Here is a 27,476-nt window from a genome sequence, read left to right as displayed (position 1 = left end):
ACTTTACTCCTCCTCTTCACATGAGCACTGTCTTAACTCGTCCTCTCTCCATCAGCACTGACTTCACTCCTCTTCTTCAAATCAACACTGACTTCACTCCTCTTCACATCAGCACTGACTTCACTCCTCCTCTTCACATCAGCACTGACATCACACCTCCTCTTCACATCAGCACCAACTTCACTCCTTTTCACATATGCACTGACTTCACTCCTCCTTTTCACATTAGCACTGACTTCACTCCTTCTCCTCACATCAGCACCGACTTCACTCCTCTTCTCATCAGCAGCGACATCATTCGTCCTCTTCACATCAGCAATGACTTCACTCCTCTTCATATCAGAACTGACTTCATTCCCCTTCACATCAGAACCGACCTTATTCCACCTCTTCACGTCAGCAGTGACTTCACTTATCGTCACATCAGCACTGAATTCATTCCTCTACACATCAGCACTGACTTCACTCCTCCTCTTCACCTCAGCACTGACTTCACTCCTCTTCACATCATAACTGACTTCACTCCTCCTCTTCACATCAGAACTGACTTCACCCCTCCTCTTTACATCAGCACTGAATTTACTCCTGCTCTTCACATAAGCAATCTTTTCATTTCTACTCTGCCCATCAGCACCGACTTCAATCCTATTCACATGAGCACTGACTTAACTCCTCCTCTTCACATCGGCTTTGACTTCACTCCTCTTCTTCACTTCAGCGCTGACTTCACTCCGATTAACATCAGCACTGACTTCAATCCTCTTCACATCAGCACTGACGTCACTGCTCTTCACATCAGCACTGACATCACACTTTTTCACATCAGCACTGAATTCACTACTCTTCACATCAGCACTGACTTCACTCCAAATCTTCACATCAGCACTAACTTCACTCCTACTCTTCACAACAGCAATCACTTCACTCCTGTTCTTCACATCAGCTCTGACTCCTCCCCTCTTAACTTCAGCAATGATTTTACTCCTCCTCTTCACATCAGCACTAACTTCACTCCTACTCTTCACAACAGCAATCATTTCACTCTTCTTCTTCACATCAACACTGACTTTACTCCTCTTCACATCAGCACTGACTTCACTCCTCCTCTTCACATCAGCACTGACTTCACTCCACCTCTTCATATCAGCAATTACTTCACTCCTCCACTTCACATCAGCAGTGACTTCACTCCTCCTCTTCACAACAGCACTGACTTCAATCCTCATTTACACATCAGCACTGACTTCACTCTTCTTCACATCAGCACCGACTTCACTCCTCTTCACATCTGCATTGAGTTCACTCCTCCTCTTCACATCAACACTGAATTCACTCCTCCTCTTCAAATTAGCACTGACTTCATTCCTCTTCACATGAGCACTGCCTTCTCTCCTCTTCACATCAGAACCGACTTCACTTCTCTTAACATCAGCACCAACATCACTCCTCCTCCTCACATCAGCACCGACTTTACTACTCCTCACATCTGCAGCGACTTCACTCTTCGTCTTCACATCAGCACTGATATAACTGCTCATCTTCACATCTGCACTGACTTCACATCAGCACTGACTTCACTCCTCCTATTCACATCAGCACTGACTTCACTCCTCCTCTTCACATCAGCACTGACTTCACTCCTCCTCTTCACATCAGCACTGACTTCACTGCTCATCTTCACATCAGCATTGACTTCACTCTGGTTCTTAACATCAGCCTTGAATTCTCTACTCTTAACATCATCAATGACTTTACTCCTCGTCTTCACATGAGCACTGTCTTAACTTGTCCTCTCTCCATTAGCACTGAATTCACTCCTTTTCTTCAAATCAACACTGACTTTTCTCCTCTTCACATCAGCACTGACTTCACTCCTCCTCTTCACATCAGCACCGACTTCACTCCTCTTCACATCAGCACCGACATCATTCCTCCTCTTCACATCAGCACCGACTTCACTCCTCTCCTCATCAGCACTGACTTCACTCCACCTCTTAACATCAGCACTGAGTTCACTCATCCTCTTCACAACAGCACTGACTTCACTCCTTTTCACATCAGCACTTACTTAACTGCACCTCGTCACATCAGCACTTAAATCACTCCTCCTCTTCACATCAGCACTGAATTCACTCCTCCTGTTCACATCAGCACGGTCTTCACTCCACCTCTTCACATCAGCACTGACGTCACTCCAAATCTTCACATCAGCACTGAATTCACTCCTTCTCTTCACATCAGCACTGACTTCACTCCTCCTCTTCACATCATCACTGACTGCACTCCTCATCTTCACATCAGCTCTGACTTCACACCACCTCTCCACATCAGAACTGACGTCACTCCTCCTCTTTACATCAGCACTGACTTCACTCCTCCTCTTCACATCAGCACTGAAGTCACTCCACCTCTTCACATCAGCACGGACGTCACGCCAAATCTTCACTTCAGCACTGACTTCAATATTCCTCTTCATATCAGCAATTACTTCACTCTTCCTCTTCACATCAGCACCGACTTCACTCCTCCTCTTCACATCAGCACTGACTTCACTCTTCCACTTCACATCAGCTCTGACTTCATTCATCCTCTTCACATCAGCACTGACTTCTATCTTCCTCTTCACATCATCCCCGACTACACTCCTCTTCACATCAGCACCGACATCTTTCCTCTTCTTCACATCAGCACCGACTTCACTCCTCTTCCCATCAGCACCGACCTCACTCCTCCTCTTCACATCAGCACTTACTTCACTCCTCCTCTTCACATCAGCACTGACTTCACTGTTCCTCTTCACATCAGCACTGAATTCACTGCTCCTCTTCACATCAGCATTGACTTCACTACGCTTCTTAACATCAGCACTGAATTCTCTCCTCTTAACATCATCAATGACTTTACTCCTCCTCTTCACATGAGCACTGTCTTAACTCGTCCTCTCTCCATCAGCACTGACTTCACTCCTCTTCTTCAAATAAACACTGACTTCACTCCTCTTCACATCAGCACTGACTTCACTCCTCCTCTTCACATCAGCACTGACATCACTCCTCCTCTTCACATCAGCACCGACTTCACTCCTTTTCACATATGCTTTGACTTCACTCCTCCTCTTCACATCAGCACCGACTTCACTCCTCTTCACATTAGCAGCGACTTCCTCCTCTTCACATCAGCACCGACTTCACTCCTCCTCTTCACATGAGCACTGACTTCGCTCCTTCTCCTCACATCAGCACTGACTTCACTCTTCTTCACATCAGCACCGACTTCACTCCTCTTCTCATCAGCAGCGACATCATTCGTCCTCTTCACATCAGCAACGACTTCACTCCTCTTCACATCAGAACTGACTTCAATCTACCTCTTCAAATCAGCACTGACTTCACTCCTATCTTCACATCTGCACTGACTTCACTCCTCTTCAAATCAGCACTGACTTAACTCCTCCTCTCCACATCCGTAATGACTTCATTCCACCTATTCATATCAGCAATGACTTCACACCTCTCACATCAGCACTGATTTCACTCCACCTCTTTACATCAGCACTAACTTCGCTCCTCTTCACAACAGCACTGACTTGATTCCTCTTCACATCAGCACTGACTTCACTCCTCCTCTTCACATCAGCACTGACTTCACTCCTCCTCTTCACCTCAGCACTGACTTCACTCTTCATCACATCAGCACTGAATTCACTCCATCTCTTCACATTAGCACTGACTTCCCTCCTCTTCATATCAGAACTGACTTCATTCCCCTTCACATCATCACCGACCTTACTCCACCTCTTCACATGAGCAGTGACTTCACTCATCGTCACATCAGCACTGACTTCATTCCTCTACACATCAGCACTGACTTCACTCGTCCTCTTCACCTCAGCACTGACTTCACTCCTCTTCACACCAGAACTGACTTCACTCCTCCTCTTTACATCAGCACTGAATTTACTCCTGCTCTTCACATCAGCACTGACTTCACTTTTCCTCTTCACATCGGCTTTGACTTCACTCCTCTTCTTCACTTCAGTGCTGACTTCACTCCTCTTAACATCAGCACTGACTTCAATCCTCTTCACATCAGCACTGACGTCACTGCTCTTCACATCAGCACTGACATCACACTCTTTCACATCAGCACTGACTTCACTACTCCTCTTCACTTCAGCAAAGATTTTACTCTTCCTCTTCTCATCAGCACTAACTTCACTCCTACTCTTCACAACAGCAATCACTTCACCCTTCTTCTTCACATCAACAGTCTTTACTCCTCTTCACTTCAGCACTGACTTCACTCCTCCTCTTCACATCAGCACTGAAATCACTACTCCTCTTCATATCAGCAAGTACTTCACTCCTCCACTTCACATCAGCAGTGACTTCACTCCTCCTCTTCACATCAGCACTGACTTCAATCCTCATGTACACATCAGCACTGACTTCACTCTTCTTCACATCAGCACCGACTTCACTCCTCTTCACATCTGCACTGAGTTCACTCCTACTCTTCACATCAGCACCGACTTCACACCACTTCACATCAGCACCGACGTCACTCCTCCTCTTCACATCAACACTGAATTCACTCCTCCTCTTCACATCAGCACTGACTTCATTCCTCTTCACATGAGCACTGCCTTCTCTCCTCTTCACATCAGCACCGACTTCACTTCTCTTAACATCAGCACCAACATCACTCCTCCTCCTCACATCAGCACCGACTTCACTGATCCTCATATCTGCAGCTACTTCACTCTTCATCTTCACATCAGCACTGATATCACTGCTCATCTTCACATCCGCACTGACTTCACATCAGCACTGACTTCACTCCTCCTATTCACATCAGCACTGATTTCACTTCTCCTCTTCACATCAGCACCGACTTCACTCCTCCTCTTCACATTAGCACTGAATTAACACCTCCTCTTCACATCAGCACTGACTTCATTCCTCCTCTTCACATCAGCACTGATTTCACTGCTCCTCTTCACATCAGCATTGACTTCACTCCGGTTCTTAACATCAGCACTGAATTCTCTCCTCTTAACATCATCAATGACTTTACTCCTCCTCTTCACATGAGCACTGTCTTAACTCGTCCTCTCTCCATCAGCACTGACTTCACTCCTCTTCTTCAAATAAACACTGACTTCACTCCTCTTCACATCAGCACTGACTTCACTCCTCCTCTTCACATCAGCACTGACATCACTCCTCCTCTTGACATCAGCACCGACTTCACTCCTTTTCACATATGCTTTGACTTCACTCCTCCTCTTCACATCAGCACCGACTTCACTCCTCTTCACATCAGCAACGAATTCACTCCTTTTCACATCAGCACTGACTTCACTCCTCCTCTTCACATCAGCACTGACATCACTCCTCCTCTTGACATCAGCACCGACTTCACTCCTTTTCACATATGCTTTGACTTCACTCCTCCTCTTCACATCAGCACCGACTTCACTCCTCTTCACATCAGCAACGAATTCACTCCTTTTCACATCAGCACTGACTTCACTCTACCTCTTCAAATCAGCACTGACTTCACTCCTATCTTCACATCTGCACTGAAATTACTGCTCTTCACATCAGAACTGACTTCACTCCTCCTCTTCACATCAGCACTGACTTCACTCCTATCTTCACATCTTCACTGACTGCACTCCTCTTCAAATCAGCACTGACTTAACTCCTCCTCTCCACAACAATAATGACTTCATTCCACCTATTCATATCAGCAATGACTTCACACCTCTCACATCAGCACTGATTTCACTCCACCTCTTTACATCAGCACTAACTTTGCTCCTCTTCACAACAGCACTGACTTGATTCCTCTTCACATCAGCACTGACTTCACTCCTCCTCTTCACATCAGCACTGACTTCACTCCTCCTCTTCATCTCAGCACGGACTTCACTCTTCATCACATCAGCACTGAATTCACTCCAACTCTTCACATTAGCACTGTCTTCCCTCCTCTTCATATCACAACTGACTTCATTCCCCTTCACATCAGCACCGACCTTACTCCACCTCTTCACATCAGCAGTGACTTCACTCATCGTCACATCAGCACTGACTTCATTCCTCTACACATCAGCACTGACTTCACTCCTCCTCTTCACCTCAGCACTGACTTCACTCCTCTTCACATCAGAACTGACTTCACTCCTCCTCTTTACATCAGCACTGAGTTTACTCCTGCTCTTCACATCAGCACTGACTTCACTTTTCCTCTTCACATCGGCTTTGACTTCACTCCTCTTCTTCACTTCAGCGCTGACTTTACTCCTCTTAACATCAGCACTGACTTCAATCCTCTTCACATCAGCACTGCCGTCACTGCTCTTCACATCAGCACTGACATCACACTCTTTCACATCAGCACTGACTTCACTACTCCTCTTCACTTCAGCACTGACTTCACTCCTCCTCTTCACATCAGCACTAACTTCACTCCTACTCTTCACAACAGCAATCACTTCACTCCTGTTCTTCACATCAGCTCTGACTTCACTCCTCTTAACTTCAGCAAAGATTTTACTCTTCCTCTTCACATCAGCACTAACTTCACTCCTACTCTTCACAACATCAATCACTTCACTCTTCTTCTTCACATCAACAGTCTTTACTCCTCTTCACTTCAGCACTGACTTCACTCCTCCTCTTCACATCAGCACTGAAATCACTACTCCTCTTCATATCAGCAAGTACTTCACTCCTCCACTTCACATCAGCAGTGACTTCACTCCTCCTCTTCACATCAGCACTGACTTCAATCCTCATGTACACATCAGCACTGACTTCACTCTTCTTCACATCAGCACCGACTTCACTCCTCTTCACATCTGCACTGAGTTCACTCCTACTCTTCACATCAGCACCGACTTCACACCACTTCACATCAGCACCGACGTCACTCCTCCTCTTCACATCAACACTGAATTCACTCCTCCTCTTCACATCAGCACTGACTTCATTCCTCTTCACATGAGCACTGCCTTCTCTCCTCTTCACATCAGCACTGACTTCACTTCTCTTAACATCAGCACCAACATCACTCCTCCTCCTCACATCAGCACCGACTTCACTAATCCTCATATCTGCAGCGACTTCACTCTTCATCTTCACATCAGCGATGATATCACTGCTCATCTTCACATCCGCACTGATTTCACAACAGCACTGACTTCACTCCTCCTATTCACATCAGCACTGACTTCACTTCTCCTCTTCACATCAGCACCGACTTCACTCCTCCTCTTCACATTAGCACTGAATTAACACCTCCTCTTCACATCAGCACTGACTTCATTCCTCCTCCTCACATCAGCACTGACTTCACTGCTCATCTTCACATCAGCATTGACTTCACTCCGGTTCTTAACATCAGCACTGAATTCTCTTCTCGTAACATCATCAATGAATTACTCCTCGTCTTCACATGAGCACTGTATAAACTTGTCCTCTCTCCATCAGCACTGAATTCATTCCTTTTCTTCAAATCAAAACTGACTTTTCTCCTCTTCACATCAGCACTGACTTCACTCCTCCTCTTCACATCAGCACTCACTTCACTGCTCCTCTTCAGATCAGCAATGACTTCTCTCCTGTTCTTCACATCAGCACTGAATTCTCTCCTCTTAACATCATCACTGACTTTACTCCTCCTCATCACATGAGCACTAACGTAACTCGTCCTATCTCCATCAGCACTGGCTTCACTCCTCTTCATCAAATCAACACTGACTTCACTACTCTTCACATCAGGTTGACTTCACTCCTCCTCTTCACATCAGCACTGACTTCACTCCTCCTCTACATATCAGCAATTACTTCACTCCTCCTCTTCACTTCAGCACTGACTTCACTCCTCCTCTTCACATCAGCACCGACTTCACTCCTTTTCACATCTGCATATACTTCACTCCTCCTCTTCACATCAGCACCGACATCACTCCTCTTCACATCAGCACCGACTTCACTCCTCCTCTTCACATCAGCACTGACTTCACTCGTCCTCTTCACATCAGCATTGACTTCACTCTTCTTCAAATCAGCTCCGACTTCACTCCTCTTCACATCAGCACCGACATCATTCCTCCTCTTCACATCAGCACCGACTTCACTCCTCTTCTCATCAGCACTGACTTCATTCCACCTCTTCACATCAGCACTGAGTTTACTCATCCTCTTCACAACAGCACTGACTTCACTCCTTTTCACATCAGCCCTGACTTAACTGCACCTATTCACAGGGCACTGATACACTCCTCCTCTTCACATCAGCACTGAATTCACTCCTCCTGTTCACATCAGCACTGACTTCACTGCACCTCTTCACATCAGCACTGACGTTCATCCAAATCTTCACATCAGCACTGAATTCACTCCTTCTCTTCACATCAGCACTGACTTCACTCCTCCTCTTCACATCATCACTGACTGCACTCCTCATCTTCACATCAGCTCTGACTTCACACCACCTCTTCACATCAGAACTGACGTCACTCCTCCTCTTTACATGAGCACTGACTTAACTCCTCCTCTTCACATCAGCACTGAGGTCACTCCACCTCTTCACATCAGCACTGATGTCACGCCAAATCTTCACTTCAGCACTGAATTCAATATTCCTCTTCATATCAGCAATTACTTCCCTCCTCCTCTTCAAATCAGCACTGACTTCACTCCTCCTCTTCACATCAGCACTGACTTCACTCTTCCTCTTCACATCAGCTCTGACTTCACTCCTCCTCTTCGCATCAGCACTGACTTCAATCTTCCTCTTCACATCAGCACCGACATCTTTCCTCTTCTTCACATCAGCAATGATTTCACTGCTCCTCTTCACATCAGCAATGACTTCACTCCTCCTCTTCACATCAGCCCTGACTTCAATGCTCCTCTTCACATCAGCACTTACTTCACTGCTCCTCTTCACATCAGCATTGACTTCACTCCGCTTCTTAACATCAGCACTGAATTCTCTCCTCTTAACATCATCAATGACTTTACTCCTCCTCTTCACATGAGCACTGTCTTAACTCGTCCTCTCTCCATCAGCACTGACTTCACTCCTCTTCTTCAAATCAACACTGACTTCACTCCTCTTCACATCAGCACTGACTTCACTCCTCCTCTTCACATCAGCACTGACATCACACCTCCTCTTCACATCAGCACCAACTTCACTCCTTTTCACATATGCACTGACTTCACTCCTCCTTTTCACATTAGCACTGACTTCACTCCTTCTCCTCACATCAGCACCGACTTCACTCCTCTTCTCATCAGCAGCGACATCATTCGTCCTCTTCACATCAGCAATGACTTCACTCCTCTTCATATCAGAACTGACTTCATTCCCCTTCACATCAGAACCGACCTTACTCCACCTCTTCACATCAGCAGTGACTTCACTTATCGTCACATCAGCACTGAATTCATTCCTCTACACATCAGCACTGACTTCACTCCTCCTCTTCACCTCAGCACTGACTTCACTCCTCTTCACATCATAACTGACTTCACTCCTCCTCTTCACATCAGAACTGACTTCACCCCTCCTCTTTACATCAGCACTGAATTTACTCCTGCTCTTCACATAAGCAATCTTTTCATTTCTACTCTGCCCATCAGCACCGACTTCAATCCTATTCACATGAGCACTGACTTCACTCCTCCTCTTCACATCGGCTTTGACTTCACTCCTCTTCTTCACTTCAGCGCTGACTTCACTCCGATTAACATCAGCACTGACTTCAATCCTCTTCACATCAGCACTGACGTCACTGCTCTTCACATCAGCACTGACATCACACTTTTTCACATCAGCACTGAATTCACTACTCTTCACATCAGCACTGACTTCACTCCAAATCTTCACATCAGCACTAACTTCACTCCTACTCTTCACAACAGCAATCACTTCACTCCTGTTCTTCACATCAGCTCTGACTCCTCCCCTCTTAACTTCAGCAATGATTTTACTCCTCCTCTTCACATCAGCACTAACTTCACTCCTACTCTTCACAACAGCAATCATTTCAATCTTCTTCTTCACATCAACACTGACTTTACTCCTCTTCACATCAGCACTGACTTCACTCCTCCTCTTCACATCAGCACTGACTTCACTCCACCTCTTCATATCAGCAATTACTTCACTCCTCCACTTCACATCAGCAGTGACTTCACTCCTCATCTTCACATCAGCTCTGACTTCACACCACCTCTTCACATCAGAACTGACGTCACTCCTCCTCTTTACATGAGCACTGACTTAACTCCTCCTCTTCACATCAGCACTGAGGTCACTCCACCTCTTCACATCAGCACTGATGTCACGCCAAATCTTCACTTCAGCACTGACTTCAATATTCCTCTTCATATCAGCAATTACTTCACTCCTCCTCTTCAAATCAGCACTGACTTCACTCCTCCTCTTCACATCAGCACTGACTTCACTCTTCCTCTTCACATCAGCTCTGACTTCACTCCTCCTCTTCGCATCAGCACTGACTTCAATCTTCCTCCTCACATCAGCCCCGACTTCACTCCTCTTCACATCAGCACCGACATCTTTCCTCTTCTTCACATCAGCAATGATTTCACTGCTCCTCTTCACATCAGCAATGACTTCACTCCTCCTGTTCACATCAGCCCTGACTTCAATGCTCCTCTTCACATCAGCACTTACTTCACTGCTCCTCTTCACATCAGCATTGACTTCACTCCGGTTCTTAACATCAGCACTGAATTCTCTCCTCTTAACATCATCAATGACTTTACTCCTCCTCTTCACATGAGCACTGTCTTAACTCGTCCTCTCTCCATCAGCACTGACTTCACTCCTCTTCTTCAAATCAACACTGACTTCACTCCTCTTCACATCAGCACTGACTTCACTCCTCCTCTTCACATCAGCACTGACATCACACCTCCTCTTCACATCAGCACCAACTTCACTCCTTTTCACATATGCACTGACTTCACTCCTCCTTTTCACATTAGCACTGACTTCACTCCTTCTCCTCACATCAGCACCGACTTCACTCCTCTTCTCATCAGCAGCGACATCATTCGTCCTCTTCACATCAGCAATGACTTCACTCCTCTTCATATCAGAACTGACTTCATTCCCCTTCACATCAGAACCGACCTTACTCCACCTCTTCACATCAGCAGTGACTTCACTTATCGTCACATCAGCACTGAATTCATTCCTCTACACATCAGCACTGACTTCACTCCTCCTCTTCACCTCAGCACTGACTTCACTCCTCTTCACATCATAACTGACTTCACTCCTCCTCTTCACATCAGAACTGACTTCACCCCTCCTCTTTACATCAGCACTGAATTTACTCCTGCTCTTCACATAAGCAATCTTTTCATTTCTACTCTGCCCATCAGCACCGACTTCAATCCTATTCACATGAGCACTGACTTCACTCCTCCTCTTCACATCGGCTTTGACTTCACTCCTCTTCTTCACTTCAGCGCTGACTTCACTCCGATTAACATCAGCACTGACTTCAATCCTCTTCACATCAGCACTGACGTCACTGCTCTTCACATCAGCACTGACATCACACTTTTTCACATCAGCACTGAATTCACTACTCTTCACATCAGCACTGACTTCACTCCAAATCTTCACATCAGCACTAACTTCACTCCTACTCTTCACAACAGCAATCACTTCACTCCTGTTCTTCACATCAGCTCTGACTCCTCCCCTCTTAACTTCAGCAATGATTTTACTCCTCCTCTTCACATCAGCACTAACTTCACTCCTACTCTTCACAACAGCAATCATTTCACTCTTCTTCTTCACATCAACACTGACTTTACTCCTCTTCACATCAGCACTGACTTCACTCCTCCTCTTCACATCAGCACTGACTTCACTCCACCTCTTCATATCAGCAATTACTTCACTCCTCCACTTCACATCAGCAGTGACTTCACTCCTCCTCTTCACATCAGCACTGACTTCAATCCTCATGTACACATCAGCACTGACTTCACTCTTCTTCACATCAGCACCGACTTCACTCCTCTTCACATCTGCATTGAGTTCACTCCTCCTCTTCACATCAACACTGAATTCACTCCTCCTCTTCAAATTAGCACTGACTTCATTCCTCTTCACATGAGCACTGCCTTCTCTCCTCTTCACATCAGCACCGACTTCACTTCTCTTAACATCAGCACCAACATCACTCCTCCTCCTCACATCAGCACCGACTTTACTACTCCTCACATCTGCAGCGACTTCACTCTTCGTCTTCACATCAGCACTGATATAACTGCTCATCTTCACATCTGCACTGACTTCACATCAGCACTGACTTCACTCCTCCTATTCACATCAGCACTGACTTCACTCCTCCTCTTCACATCAGCACTGACTTCACTCCTCCTCTTCACATCAGCACTGACTTCACTGCTCATCTTCACATCAGCATTGACTTCACTCTGGTTCTTAACATCAGCCTTGAATTCTCTACTCTTAACATCATCAATGACTTTACTCCTCGTCTTCACATGAGCACTGTCTTAACTTGTCCTCTCTCCATTAGCACTGAATTCACTCCTTTTCTTCAAATCAACACTGACTTTTCTCCTCTTCACATCAGCACTGACTTCACTCCTCCTCTTCACATCAGCACCGACTTCACTCCTCTTCACATCAGCACCGACATCATTCCTCCTCTTCACATCAGCACCGACTTCACTCCTCTCCTCATCAGCACTGACTTCACTCCACCTCTTAACATCAGCACTGAGTTCACTCATCCTCTTCACAACAGCACTGACTTCACTCCTTTTCACATCAGCACTGACTTAACTGCACCTCGTCACATCAGCACTTAAATCACTCCTCCTCTTCACATCAGCACTGAATTCACTCCTCCTGTTCACATCAGCACGGTCTTCACTCCACCTCTTCACATCAGCACTGACGTCACTCCAAATCTTCACATCAGCACTGAATTCACTCCTTCTCTTCACATCAGCACTGACTTCACTCCTCCTCTTCACATCATCACTGACTGCACTCCTCATCTTCACATCAGCTCTGACTTCACACCACCTCTCCACATCAGAACTGACGTCACTCCTCCTCTTTACATCAGCACTGACTTCACTCCTCCTCTTCACATCAGCACTGAAGTCACTCCACCTCTTCACATCAGCACGGACGTCACGCCAAATCTTCACTTCAGCACTGACTTCAATATTCCTCTTCATATCAGCAATTACTTCACTCTTCCTCTTCACATCAGCACCGACTTCACTCCTCCTCTTCACATCAGCACTGACTTCACTCTTCCACTTCACATCAGCTCTGACTTCATTCATCCTCTTCACATCAGCACTGACTTCTATCTTCCTCTTCACATCATCCCCGACTTCACTCCTCTTCACATCAGCACCGACATCTTTCCTCTTCTTCACATCAGCACCGACTTCACTCCTCTTCCCATCAGCACCGACCTCACTCCTCCTCTTCACATCAGCACTTACTTCACTCCTCCTCTTCACATCAGCACTGAATTCACTGCTCCTCTTCACATCAGCATTGACTTCACTCCGGTTCTTAACATCAGCACTGAATTCTCTCCTCTTAACATCATCAATGACTTTACTCCTCCTCTTCACATGAGCACTGTCTTAACTCGTCCTCTCTCCATCAGCACTGACTTCACTCCTCTTCTTCAAATAAACACTGACTTCACTCCTCTTCACATCAGCACTGACTTCACTCCTCCTCTTCACATCAGCACTGACATCACTCCTCCTCTTGACATCAGCACCGACTTCACTCCTTTTCACATATGCTTTGACTTCACTCCTCCTCTTCACATCAGCACCGACTTCACTCCTCTTCACATTAGCACCGACTTCACTCCTCTTCACATCAGCACCGACTTCACTCCTCCTCTTCACATTAGCACTGACTTCACTCCTTCTCCTCACATCAGCACTGACTTCACTCTTCTTCACATCAGCACCGACTTCACTCCTCTTCTCATCAGCAGCGACATCATTCGTCCTCTTCACATCAGCAACGAATTCACTCCTTTTCACATCAGCACTGACTTCACTCTACCTCTTCAAATCAGCACTGACTTCACTCCTATCTTCACATCTGCACTGAAATTACTGCTCTTCACATCAGAACTGACTTCACTCCTCCTCTTCACATCAGCACTGACTTCACTCCTATCTTCACATCTTCACTGACTGCACTCCTCTTCAAATCAGCACTGACTTAACTCCTCCTCTCCACAACAATAATGACTTCATTCCACCTATTCATATCAGCAATGACTTCACACCTCTTCACATCAGCACTGAATTCACTCCTCCTGTTCACATCAGCACTGACTTCACTGCACCTCTTCACATCAGCACTGACGTTCATCCAAATCTTCACATCAGCACTGAATTCACTCCTTCTCTTCACATCAGCACTGACTTCACTCCTCCTCTTCACATCATCACTGACTGCACTCCTCATCTTCACATCAGCTCTGACTTCACACCACCTCTTCACATCAGAACTGACGTCACTCCTCCTCTTTACATGAGCACTGACTTAACTCCTCCTCTTCACATCAGCACTGAGGTCACTCCACCTCTTCACATCAGCACTGATGTCACGCCAAATCTTCACTTCAGCACTGACTTCAATATTCCTCTTCATATCAGCAATTACTTCACTCCTCCTCTTCAAATCAGCACTGACTTCACTCCTCCTCTTCACATCAGCACTGACTTCACTCTTCCTCTTCACATCAGCTCTGACTTCACTCCTCCTCTTCGCATCAGCACTGACTTCAATCTTCCTCCTCACATCAGCCCCGACTTCACTCCTCTTCACATCAGCACCGACATCTTTCCTCTTCTTCACATCAGCAATGATTTCACTGCTCCTCTTCACATCAGCAATGACTTCACTCCTCCTCTTCACATCAGCCCTGACTTCAATGCTCCTCTTCACATCAGCACTTACTTCACTGCTCCTCTTCACATCAGCATTGACTTCACTCCGGTTCTTAACATCAGCACTGAATTCTCTCCTCTTAACATCATCAATGACTTTACTCCTCCTCTTCACATGAGCACTGTCTTAACTCGTCCTCTCTCCATCAGCACTGACTTCACTCCTCTTCTTCAAATCAACACTGACTTCACTCCTCTTCACATCAGCACTGACTTCACTCCTCCTCTTCACATCAGCACTGACATCACACCTCCTCTTCACATCAGCACCAACTTCACTCCTTTTCACATATGCACTGACTTCACTCCTCCTTTTCACATTAGCACTGACTTCACTCCTTCTCCTCACATCAGCACCGACTTCACTCCTCTTCTCATCAGCAGCGACATCATTCGTCCTCTTCACATCAGCAATGACTTCACTCCTCTTCATATCAGAACTGACTTCATTCCCCTTCACATCAGAACCGACCTTACTCCACCTCTTCACATCAGCAGTGACTTCACTTATCGTCACATCAGCACTGAATTCATTCCTCTACACATCAGCACTGACTTCACTCCTCCTCTTCACCTCAGCACTGACTTCACTCCTCTTCACATCATAACTGACTTCACTCCTCCTCTTCACATCAGAACTGACTTCACCCCTCCTCTTTACATCAGCACTGAATTTACTCCTGCTCTTCACATAAGCAATCTTTTCATTTCTACTCTGCCCATCAGCACCGACTTCAATCCTATTCACATGAGCACTGACTTCACTCCTCCTCTTCACATCGGCTTTGACTTCACTCCTCTTCTTCACTTCAGCGCTGACTTCACTCCGATTAACATCAGCACTGACTTCAATCCTCTTCACATCAGCACTGACGTCACTGCTCTTCACATCAGCACTGACATCACACTTTTTCACATCAGCACTGAATTCACTACTCTTCACATCAGCACTGACTTCACTCCAAATCTTCACATCAGCACTAACTTCACTCCTACTCTTCACAACAGCAATCACTTCACTCCTGTTCTTCACATCAGCTCTGACTCCTCCCCTCTTAACTTCAGCAATGATTTTACTCCTCCTCTTCACATCAGCACTAACTTCACTCCTACTCTTCACAACAGCAATCATTTCACTCTTCTTCTTCACATCAACACTGACTTTACTCCTCTTCACATCAGCACTGACTTCACTCCTCCTCTTCACATCAGCACTGACTTCACTCCACCTCTTCATATCAGCAATTACTTCACTCCTCCACTTCACATCAGCAGTGACTTCACTCCTCCTCTTCACATCAGCACTGACTTCAATCCTCATGTACACATCAGCACTGACTTCACTCTTCTTCACATCAGCACCGACTTCACTCCTCTTCACATCTGCATTGAGTTCACTCCTCCTCTTCACATCAACACTGAATTCACTCCTCCTCTTCAAATTAGCACTGACTTCATTCCTCTTCACATGAGCACTGCCTTCTCTCCTCTTCACATCAGCACCGACTTCACTTCTCTTAACATCAGCACCAACATCACTCCTCCTCCTCACATCAGCACCGACTTTACTACTCCTCACATCTGCAGCGACTTCACTCTTCGTCTTCACATCAGCACTGATATAACTGCTCATCTTCACATCTGCACTGACTTCACATCAGCACTGACTTCACTCCTCCTATTCACATCAGCACTGACTTCACTCCTCCTCTTCACATCAGCACTGACTTCACTCCTCCTCTTCACATCAGCACTGACTTCACTGCTCATCTTCACATCAGCATTGACTTCACTCTGGTTCTTAACATCAGCCTTGAATTCTCTACTCTTAACATCATCAATGACTTTACTCCTCGTCTTCACATGAGCACTGTCTTAACTTGTCCTCTCTCCATTAGCACTGAATTCACTCCTTTTCTTCAAATCAACACTGACTTTTCTCCTCTTCACATCAGCACTGACTTCACTCCTCCTCTTCACATCAGCACCGACTTCACTCCTCTTCACATCAGCACCGACATCATTCCTCCTCTTCACATCAGCACCGACTTCACTCCTCTCCTCATCAGCACTGACTTCACTCCACCTCTTAACATCAGCACTGAGTTCACTCATCCTCTTCACAACAGCACTGACTTCACTCCTTTTCACATCAGCACTGACTTAACTGCACCTCGTCACATCAGCACTTAAATCACTCCTCCTCTTCACATCAGCACTGAATTCACTCCTCCTGTTCACATCAGCACGGTCTTCACTCCACCTCTTCACATCAGCACTGACGTCACTCCAAATCTTCACATCAGCACTGAATTCACTCCTTCTCTTCACATCAGCACTGACTTCACTCCTCCTCTTCACATCATCACTGACTGCACTCCTCATCTTCACATCAGCTCTGACTTCACACCACCTCTCCACATCAGAACTGACGTCACTCCTCCTCTTTACATCAGCACTGACTTCACTCCTCCTCTTCACATCAGCACTGAAGTCACTCCACCTCTTCACATCAGCACGGACGTCACGCCAAATCTTCACTTCAGCACTGACTTCAATATTCCTCTTCATATCAGCAATTACTTCACTCTTCCTCTTCACATCAGCACCGACTTCACTCCTCCTCTTCACATCAGCACTGACTTCACTCTTCCACTTCACATCAGCTCTGACTTCATTCATCCTCTTCACATCAGCACTGACTTCTATCTTCCTCTTCACATCATCCCCGACTTCACTCCTCTTCACATCAGCACCGACATCTTTCCTCTTCTTCACATCAGCACCGACTTCACTCCTCTTCCCATCAGCACCGACCTCACTCCTCCTCTTCACATCAGCACTTACTTCACTCCTCCTCTTCACATCAGCACTGAATTCACTGCTCCTCTTCACATCAGCATTGACTTCACTCCGGTTCTTAACATCAGCACTGAATTCTCTCCTCTTAACATCATCAATGACTTTACTCCTCCTCTTCACATGAGCACTGTCTTAACTCGTCCTCTCTCCATCAGCACTGACTTCACTCCTCTTCTTCAAATAAACACTGACTTCACTCCTCTTCACATCAGCACTGACTTCACTCCTCCTCTTCACATCAGCACTGACATCACTCCTCCTCTTGACATCAGCACCGACTTCACTCCTTTTCACATATGCTTTGACTTCACTCCTCCTCTTCACATCAGCACCGACTTCACTCCTCTTCACATTAGCACCGACTTCACTCCTCTTCACATCAGCACCGACTTCACTCCTCCTCTTCACATTAGCACTGACTTCACTCCTTCTCCTCACATCAGCACTGACTTCACTCTTCTTCACATCAGCACCGACTTCACTCCTCTTCTCATCAGCAGCGACATCATTCGTCCTCTTCACATCAGCAACGAATTCACTCCTTTTCACATCAGCACTGACTTCACTCTACCTCTTCAAATCAGCACTGACTTCACTCCTATCTTCACATCTGCACTGAAATTACTGCTCTTCACATCAGAACTGACTTCACTCCTCCTCTTCACATCAGCACTGACTTCACTCCTATCTTCACATCTTCACTGACTGCACTCCTCTTCAAATCAGCACTGACTTAACTCCTCCTCTCCACAACAATAATGACTTCATTCCACCTATTCATATCAGCAATGACTTCACACCTCTTCACATCAGCACTGAATTCACTCCTCCTGTTCACATCAGCACTGACTTCACTGCACCTCTTCACATCAGCACTGACGTTCATCCAAATCTTCACATCAGCACTGAATTCACTCCTTCTCTTCACATCAGCACTGACTTCACTCCTCCTCTTCACATCATCACTGACTGCACTCCTCATCTTCACATCAGCTCTGACTTCACACCACCTCTTCACATCAGAACTGACGTCACTCCTCCTCTTTACATGAGCACTGACTTAACTCCTCCTCTTCACATCAGCACTGAGGTCACTCCACCTCTTCACATCAGCACTGATGTCACGCCAAATCTTCACTTCAGCACTGACTTCAATATTCCTCTTCATATCAGCAATTACTTCACTCCTCCTCTTCAAATCAGCACTGACTTCACTCCTCCTCTTCACATCAGCACTGACTTCACTCTTCCTCTTCACATCAGCTCTGACTTCACTCCTCCTCTTCGCATCAGCACTGACTTCAATCTTCCTCCTCACATCAGCCCCGACTTCACTCCTCTTCACATCAGCACCGACATCTTTCCTCTTCTTCACATCAGCAATGATTTCACTGCTCCTCTTCACATCAGCAATGACTTCACTCCTCCTCTTCACATCAGCCCTGACTTCAATGCTCCTCTTCACATCAGCACTTACTTCACTGCTCCTCTTCACATCAGCATTGACTTCACTCCGGTTCTTAACATCAGCACTGAATTCTCTCCTCTTAACATCATCAATGACTTTACTCCTCCTCTTCACATGAGCACTGTCTTAACTCGTCCTCTCTCCATCAGCACTGACTTCACTCCTCTTCTTCAAATCAACACTGACTTCACTCCTCTTCACATCAGCACTGACTTCACTCCTCCTCTTCACATCAGCACTGACATCACACCTCCTCTTCACATCAGCACCAACTTCACTCCTTTTCACATATGCACTGACTTCACTCCTCCTTTTCACATTAGCACTGACTTCACTCCTTCTCCTCACATCAGCACCGACTTCACTCCTCTTCTCATCAGCAGCGACATCATTCGTCCTCTTCACATCAGCAATGACTTCACTCCTCTTCATATCAGAACTGACTTCATTCCCCTTCACATCAGAACCGACCTTACTCCACCTCTTCACATCAGCAGTGACTTCACTTATCGTCACATCAGCACTGAATTCATTCCTCTACACATCAGCACTGACTTCACTCCTCCTCTTCACCTCAGCACTGACTTCACTCCTCTTCACATCATAACTGACTTCACTCCTCCTCTTCACATCAGAACTGACTTCACCCCTCCTCTTTACATCAGCACTGAATTTACTCCTGCTCTTCACATAAGCAATCTTTTCATTTCTACTCTGCCCATCAGCACCGACTTCAATCCTATTCACATGAGCACTGACTTCACTCCTCCTCTTCACATCGGCTTTGACTTCACTCCTCTTCTTCACTTCAGCGCTGACTTCACTCCGATTAACATCAGCACTGACTTCAATCCTCTTCACATCAGCACTGACGTCACTGCTCTTCACATCAGCACTGACATCACACTTTTTCACATCAGCACTGAATTCACTACTCTTCACATCAGCACTGACTTCACTCCAAATCTTCACATCAGCACTAACTTCACTCCTACTCTTCACAACAGCAATCACTTCACTCCTGTTCTTCACATCAGCTCTGACTCCTCCCCTCTTAACTTCAGCAATGATTTTACTCCTCCTCTTCACATCAGCACTAACTTCACTCCTACTCTTCACAACAGCAATCATTTCACTCTTCTTCTTCACATCAACACTGACTTTACTCCTCTTCACATCAGCACTGACTTCACTCCTCCTCTTCACATCAGCACTGACTTCACTCCACCTCTTCATATCAGCAATTACTTCACTCCTCCACTTCACATCAGCAGTGACTTCACTCCTCCTCTTCACATCAGCACTGACTTCAATCCTCATGTACACATCAGCACTGACTTCACTCTTCTTCACATCAGCACCGACTTCACTCCTCTTCACATCTGCATTGAGTTCACTCCTCCTCTTCACATCAACACTGAATTCACTCCTCCTCTTCAAATTAGCACTGACTTCATTCCTCTTCACATGAGCACTGCCTTCTCTCCTCTTCACATCAGCACCGACTTCACTTCTCTTAACATCAGCACCAACATCACTCCTCCTCCTCACATCAGCACCGACTTTACTACTCCTCACATCTGCAGCGACTTCACTCTTCGTCTTCACATCAGCACTGATATAACTGCTCATCTTCACATCTGCACTGACTTCACATCAGCACTGACTTCACTCCTCCTATTCACATCAGCACTGACTTCACTCCTCCTCTTCACATCAGCACTGACTTCACTCCTCCTCTTCACATCAGCACTGACTTCACTGCTCATCTTCACATCAGCATTGACTTCACTCTGGTTCTTAACATCAGCCTTGAATTCTCTACTCTTAACATCATCAATGACTTTACTCCTCGTCTTCACATGAGCACTGTCTTAACTTGTCCTCTCTCCATTAGCACTGAATTCACTCCTTTTCTTCAAATCAACACTGACTTTTCTCCTCTTCACATCAGCACTGACTTCAATCCTCCTCTTCACATCAGCACCGACTTCACTCCTCTTCACATCAGCACCGACATCATTCCTCCTCTTCACATCAGCACCGACTTCACTCCTCTCCTCATCAGCACTGACTTCACTCCACCTCTTAACATCAGCACTGAGTTCACTCATCCTCTTCACAACAGCACTGACTTCACTCCTTTTCACATCAGCACTGACTTAACTGCACCTCGTCACATCAGCACTTAAATCACTCCTCCTCTTCACATCAGCACTGAATTCACTCCTCCTGTTCACATCAGCACGGTCTTCACTCCACCTCTTCACATCAGCACTGACGTCACTCCAAATCTTCACATCAGCACTGAATTCACTCCTTCTCTTCACATCAGCACTGACTTCACTCCTCCTCTTCACATCATCACTGACTGCACTCCTCATCTTCACATCAGCTCTGACTTCACACCACCTCTCCACATCAGAACTGACGTCACTCCTCCTCTTTACATCAGCACTGACTTCACTCCTCCTCTTCACATCAGCACTGAAGTCACTCCACCTCTTCACATCAGCACGGACGTCACGCCAAATCTTCACTTCAGCACTGACTTCAATATTCCTCTTCATATCAGCAATTACTTCACTCTTCCTCTTCACATCAGCACCGACTTCACTCCTCCTCTTCACATCAGCACTGACTTCACTCTTCCACTTCACATCAGCTCTGACTTCATTCATCCTCTTCACATCAGCACTGACTTCTATCTTCCTCTTCACATCATCCCCGACTTCACTCCTCTTCACATCAGCACCGACATCTTTCCTCTTCTTCACATCAGCACCGACTTCACTCCTCTTCCCATCAGCACCGACCTCACTCCTCCTCTTCACATCAGCACTTACTTCACTCCTCCTCTTCACATCAGCACTGAATTCACTGCTCCTCTTCACATCAGCATTGACTTCACTCCGGTTCTTAACATCAGCACTGAATTCTCTCCTCTTAACATCATCAATGACTTTACTCCTCCTCTTCACATGAGCACTGTCTTAACTCGTCCTCTCTCCATCAGCACTGACTTCACTCCTCTTCTTCAAATAAACACTGACTTCACTCCTCTTCACATCAGCACTGACTTCACTCCTCCTCTTCACATCAGCACTGACATCACTCCTCCTCTTGACATCAGCACCGACTTCACTCCTTTTCACATATGCTTTGACTTCACTCCTCCTCTTCACATCAGCACCGACTTCACTCCTCTTCACATTAGCACCGACTTCACTCCTCTTCACATCAGCACCGACTTCACTCCTCCTCTTCACATTAGCACTGACTTCACTCCTTCTCCTCACATCAGCACTGACTTCACTCTTCTTCACATCAGCACCGACTTCACTCCTCTTCTCATCAGCAGCGACATCATTCGTCCTCTTCACATCAGCAACGAATTCACTCCTTTTCACATCAGCACTGACTTCACTCTACCTCTTCAAATCAGCACTGACTTCACTCCTATCTTCACATCTGCACTGAAATTACTGCTCTTCACATCAGAACTGACTTCACTCCTCCTCTTCACATCAGCACTGACTTCACTCCTATCTTCACATCTTCACTGACTGCACTCCTCTTCAAATCAGCACTGACTTAACTCCTCCTCTCCACAACAATAATGACTTCATTCCACCTATTCATATCAGCAATGACTTCACACCTCTTCACATCAGCACTGAATTCACTCCTCCTGTTCACATCAGCACTGACTTCACTGCACCTCTTCACATCAGCACTGACGTTCATCCAAATCTTCACATCAGCACTGAATTCACTCCTTCTCTTCACATCAGCACTGACTTCACTCCTCCTCTTCACATCATCACTGACTGCACTCCTCATCTTCACATCAGCTCTGACTTCACACCACCTCTTCACATCAGAACTGACGTCACTCCTCCTCTTTACATGAGCACTGACTTAACTCCTCCTCTTCACATCAGCACTGAGGTCACTCCACCTCTTCACATCAGCACTGATGTCACGCCAAATCTTCACTTCAGCACTGACTTCAATATTCCTCTTCATATCAGCAATTACTTCACTCCTCCTCTTCAAATCAGCACTGACTTCACTCCTCCTCTTCACATCAGCACTGACTTCACTCTTCCTCTTCACATCAGCTCTGACTTCACTCCTCCTCTTCGCATCAGCACTGACTTCAATCTTCCTCCTCACATCAGCCCCGACTTCACTCCTCTTCACATCAGCACCGACATCTTTCCTCTTCTTCACATCAGCAATGATTTCACTGCTCCTCTTCACATCAGCAATGACTTCACTCCTCCTCTTCACATCAGCCCTGACTTCAATGCTCCTCTTCACATCAGCACTTACTTCACTGCTCCTCTTCACATCAGCATTGACTTCACTCCGGTTCTTAACATCAGCACTGAATTCTCTCCTCTTAACATCATCAATGACTTTACTCCTCCTCTTCACATGAGCACTGTCTTAACTCGTCCTCTCTCCATCAGCACTGACTTCACTCCTCTTCTTCAAATCAACACTGACTTCACTCCTCTTCACATCAGCACTGACTTCACTCCTCCTCTTCACATCAGCACTGACATCACACCTCCTCTTCACATCAGCACCAACTTCACTCCTTTTCACATATGCACTGACTTCACTCCTCCTTTTCACATTAGCACTGACTTCACTCCTTCTCCTCACATCAGCACCGACTTCACTCCTCTTCTCATCAGCAGCGACATCATTCGTCCTCTTCACATCAGCAATGACTTCACTCCTCTTCATATCAGAACTGACTTCATTCCCCTTCACATCAGAACCGACCTTACTCCACCTCTTCACATCAGCAGTGACTTCACTTATCGTCACATCAGCACTGAATTCATTCCTCTACACATCAGCACTGACTTCACTCCTCCTCTTCACCTCAGCACTGACTTCACTCCTCTTCACATCATAACTGACTTCACTCCTCCTCTTCACATCAGAACTGACTTCACCCCTCCTCTTTACATCAGCACTGAATTTACTCCTGCTCTTCACATAAGCAATCTTTTCATTTCTACTCTGCCCATCAGCACCGACTTCAATCCTATTCACATGAGCACTGACTTCACTCCTCCTCTTCACATCGGCTTTGACTTCACTCCTCTTCTTCACTTCAGCGCTGACTTCACTCCGATTAACATCAGCACTGACTTCAATCCTCTTCACATCAGCACTGACGTCACTGCTCTTCACATCAGCACTGACATCACACTTTTTCACATCAGCACTGAATTCACTACTCTTCACATCAGCACTGACTTCACTCCAAATCTTCACATCAGCACTAACTTCACTCCTACTCTTCACAACAGCAATCACTTCACTCCTGTTCTTCACATCAGCTCTGACTCCTCCCCTCTTAACCTCAGCAATGATTTTACTCCTCCTCTTCACATCAGCACTAACTTCACTCCTACTCTTCACAACAGCAATCATTTCACTCTTCTTCTTCACATCAACACTGACTTTACTCCTCTTCACATCAGCACTGACTTCACTCCTCCTCTTCACATCAGCACTGACTTCACTCCACCTCTTCATATCAGCAATTACTTCACTCCTCCACTTCACATCAGCAGTGACTTCACTCCTCCTCTTCACATCAGCACTGACTTCAATCCTCATGTACACATCAGCACTGACTTCACTCTTCTTCACATCAGCACCGACTTCACTCCTCTTCACATCTGCATTGAGTTCACTCCTCCTCTTCACATCAACACTGAATTCAATCCTCCTCTTCAAATTAGCACTGACTTCATTCCTCTTCACATGAGCACTGCCTTCTCTCCTCTTCACATCAGCACCGACTTCACTTCTCTTAACATCAGCACCAACATCACTCCTCCTCCTCACATCAGCACCGACTTTACTACTCCTCACATCTGCAGCGACTTCACTCTTCGTCTTCACATCAGCACTGATATAACTGCTCATCTTCACATCTGCACTGACTTCACTCCTCCTATTCACATCAGCACTGACTTCACTCCTCCTCTTCACATCAGCACTGACTTCACTCCTCCTCTTCACATCAGCACTGACTTCACTGCTCATCTTCACATCAGCATTGACTTCACTCTGGTTCTTAACATCAGCCTTGAATTCTCTACTCTTAACAACATCAATGACTTTACTCCTCGTCTTCACATGAGCACTGTCTTAACTTGTCCTCTCTCCATTAGCACTGAATTCACTCCTTTTCTTCAAATCAACACTGACTTTTCTCCTCTTCACATCAGCACAGACTTCACTCCTCCTCTTCACATCAGCACCGACTTCACTCCTCTTCACATCAGCACCGACATCATTCCTCCTCTTCACATCAGCACCGACTTCACTCCTCTCCTCCTCAGCACTGACTTCACTCCACCTCTTAACATCAGCACTGAGTTCACTCATCCTCTTCACAACAGCACTGACTTCACTCCTTTTCACATCAGCACTGACTTAACTGCACCTCGTCACATCAGCACTTAAATCACTCCTCCTCTTCACATCAGCACTGAATTCACTCCTCCTGTTCACATCAGCACGGTCTTCACTCCACCTCTTCACATCAGCACTGACGTCACTCCAAATCTTCACATCAGCACTGAATTCACTCCTTCTCTTCACATCAGCACTGACTTCACTCCTCCTCTTCACATCATCACTGACTGCACTCCTCATCTTCACATCAGCTCTGACTTCACACCACCTCTCCACATCAGAACTGACGTCACTCCTCCTCTTTACATCAGCACTGACTTCACTCCTCCTCTTCACATCAGCACTGAAGTCACTCCACCTCTTCACATCAGCACGGACGTCACGCCAAATCTTCACTTCAGCACTGACTTCAATATTCCTCTTCATATCAGCAATTACTTCACTCTTCCTCTTCACATCAGCACCGACTTCACTCCTCCTCTTCACATCAGCACTGACTTCACTCTTCCACTTCACATCAGCTCTGACTTCATTCATCCTCTTCACATCAGCACTGACTTCTATCTTCCTCTTCACATCATCCCCGACTTCACTCCTCTTCACATCAGCACCGACATCTTTCCTCTTCTTCACATCAGCACCGACTTCACTCCTCTTCCCATCAGCACCGACCTCACTCCTCCTCTTCACATCAGCACTTACTTCACTCCTCCTCTTCACATCAGCACTGACTTCACTGCTCCTCTTCACATCAGCATTGACTTCACTACGCTTCTTAACATCAGCACTGAATTCTCTCCTCTTAACATCATCAATGACTTTACTCCTCCTCTTCACATGAGCACTGTCTTAACTCGTCCTCTCTCCATCAGCACTGACTTCACTCCTCTTCTTCAAATAAACACTGACTTCACTCCTCTTCACATCAGCACTGACTTCACTCCTCCTCTTCACATCAGCACTGACATCACTCCTCCTCTTCACATCAGCACCGACTTCACTCCTTTTCACATATGCTTTGACTTCACTCCTCCTCTTCACATCAGCACCGACTTCACTCCTCTTCACATTAGCACCGACTTCACTCCTCTTCACATCAGCACCGACTTCACTCCTCCTCTTCACATGAGCACTGACTTCGCTCCTTCTCCTCACATCAGCACTGACTTCACTCTTCTTCACATCAGCACCGACTTCACTCCTCTTCACATCAGCACTGACTTCAATCTACCTCTTCAAATCAGCACTGACTTCACTCCTCTTCACATCAGCACTGACTTCAATCTACCTCTTCAAATCAGCACTGACTTCACTCCTATCTTCACATCTGCACTGACTTTACTGCTCTTCACATCAGAACTGACTTCACTCCTCCTCTTCACATCAGCACTGACTTCACTCCTATCTTCACATCTGCACTGACTTCACTCCTCTTCAAATCAGCACTGACTTAACTCCTCCTCTCCACATCCGTAATGACTTCATTCCACCTATTCATATCAGCAATGACTTCACACCTCTCACATCAGCACTGATTTCACTCCACCTCTTTACATCAGCACTAACTTCGCTCCTCTTCACAACAGCACTGACTTGATTCCTCTTCACATCAGCACTGACTTCACTCCTCCTCTTCACATCAGCACTGA

This window comes from Carcharodon carcharias, chromosome 34 (assembly GCF_017639515.1).
Source record: "Carcharodon carcharias isolate sCarCar2 chromosome 34, sCarCar2.pri, whole genome shotgun sequence".
Classification (NCBI taxonomy): Eukaryota; Metazoa; Chordata; class Chondrichthyes; order Lamniformes; family Lamnidae; genus Carcharodon; species Carcharodon carcharias.
Note: the sequence above shows the minus strand (reverse complement) of the source record.